Genomic DNA, 2269 nt, shown 5'->3' with positions numbered 1-2269 from the left:
GTTGGCTGCTATAGTCTTGCAACTACAACTTCATAGTGTTACAAATCACCAAATAGCAAAGGGCATATTATACTCCGCAAGTAGAATCAGTAAAGCACAGAAACATAAACTTGGCATGATGTCAATCTATGCCTGCACACATAGCTACAATACAAAAAGAGCAAGAACTGCCGAAACGCCCCAAATAGACTCAGCAGAAATCATTCTCACCGTTTTGTCAATAATAATTGAATTTTGACATGAGTAATCGTCTTATCTCAAGTAATCGTACTAGTTCTCCACAATACAACATGAACATTTTAATAACAAAGTGACGGAAGGAGATCTAGGAACTACGCAGATCTTGCAGTCTCAATAAATGTCATTTAAAAAAAGTATATCATCTTCTGTGTTTTAACAAAATGCAGTCATTTCTTTGCCTTCTAAAAGACAACAATCATGTCAAGTGTAACAGCTTCTATCAAATGCACAACTATATATTAAGAGCAACAGTTTTACCCCAACATACAACAACAAAATGACTAAAAGTGCAGCAATTTTTATTCAGGATTTTCGCAATGTAGCATCAATTCTTGTTTGGCAAAAGTAGGCACCAATCAAGTATAGGAGTTTCTATCTCAAAGACCACATATGTTTGTTGTAAATGCAATAATTCAAACACAGTAAACAACTCTCAAAGTGCAGATACAAAACTCATTCAAATGTAGTAGCAGTTCATCAAATAGCAAAGTAAGGCACAAAATATGTCTCCACTATAGCAGTTGCTTGCCTAAAAAACAATCAGCAACCTGACACTTATTTCAGCTTCTAAAGATGCAGTAACATTTCAAGTACTATAAGTCACAATATTTTATACTAAACATTGTTTACATATAAATATATGAACAATCTATGTAACAAACAGTGTGTATTCACTAATGGGGTTGAATTGTTTACATATAAATATATAAACAATCTATGTAACAAACAGAGTGTATTGACTAATGGGGTTGATAAAAAATTCACCTTTGGACCCATAGTGACTTTAACAACATCAGCAAGTTCTTCAATACCTTGAAGCATTGCAGCTTGAGCTTCAACACCAAATCTAATATCCTTTGCAGCATAACTTCTACTCCAATTTAACCTTCCACCAATCTGCAACAAAAACCATTTATAAACAGACAATCCAAAATACAGCTCTTCTTGATCTATACCAAAAAAAAAAAAAGTATCTTGCAAAATAGTACTCACTTGTTGGGTGTTGGTTCTTGCCACTCTGTACAAAACAAGAAAATGGGTATTTGTTAAAAGTAATAAAGATTACATTTTTCTAACACAAAAAAGAAAAACAAGAAAATGGGTATTTCTTAAAAGTAATAAAGAATACATTTTTCTAACAGAAAAATCCAAGTTATAAAATGTGAATATTACCTGTCTTTGGAAGCAAGATTTGCTACAAAACGATACATTTTGCTAATGAGAAATGCTGCTAAGAGAGAAGAACAAGCTGAAATAACTTATTGAAACAGAAAATATCATTCACCTTTTAGTTAAAAAAAATGACAAACTGAAACAAAAAAAATCGAGTAAGAAACCCAGTTCACTAACACTGATTTCAAATCACAGAATATAAAGAATGTTGAGTTCTTCAAGCTTTTTCTCGACATGCAACGAATTAAAACAAACTTTAACCACCAAATAATATTATCCTACAAGATTTAGCACAAACAAAGGTCGAATTTCCATTTTCATCAGATTTTGGCCGAAATAGAGATTCCCAACACTTAACCTTCAAATAAATTATAAACCCAACAGTTTTCAACACACCCAACTTCGATTTTAGCCCAAAAAAAAAACTTAAAGACACTCTGTCCTTTAGATAATAAGCAAGAAAACACAGATAGATTTAATGTCAGAAAATACAAAGAAGGAGATAAAGAAGAAAGAAACTGCCCATAAAACATAGAAAAATCAAAACATACCTTTCCTTTAGATAAAAGTTGCAATAGAAGAAGAGAAAAACACAATAGAAACCCTAGATTCACATTATTTTGATCTATGTTGTGCTCTCTCTCTCTATGTTAGCAATTTCGCACAGTCTATCTCTCTATCCGTGTTGGCTGCTGTGTTTGGAAATGAAATAATGTGTACCCTAGCTAGGAGATATCTTTTTTTTTTACATTTAACGACAGAATAGCGACGGATTTTATATTCCGTCGCTAAATAATACATTCATTTCTTTTAATAATTAATATTGCGACAAAATATTCCGTTGCTGCAAATATAT

At 32.0% G+C, this 2269-nt stretch overlaps 1 long non-coding RNA gene across 1 annotated transcript; it reads right to left on the bottom strand.

Annotated features, from left to right (window-relative positions):
• Positions 1 to 1006: 1006 nt before the first annotated feature.
• On the bottom strand, positions 1007 to 1915 carry LOC132599809 (uncharacterized). Its single transcript, XR_009567025.1, has 2 exons — positions 1234 to 1915; positions 1007 to 1137 (listed from the first exon to the last, which is right to left on the bottom strand). It is a non-coding gene; the product is annotated as an uncharacterized LOC132599809 (long non-coding RNA).
• Positions 1916 to 2269: the final 354 nt, after the last annotated feature.

Source organism: Lycium barbarum, chromosome 6, assembly GCF_019175385.1.
Source record: "Lycium barbarum isolate Lr01 chromosome 6, ASM1917538v2, whole genome shotgun sequence".
Taxonomy (NCBI): domain Eukaryota; kingdom Viridiplantae; phylum Streptophyta; class Magnoliopsida; order Solanales; family Solanaceae; genus Lycium; species Lycium barbarum.
Note: the sequence above shows the minus strand (reverse complement) of the source record. Positions and strands in the feature narration are given on the sequence as shown.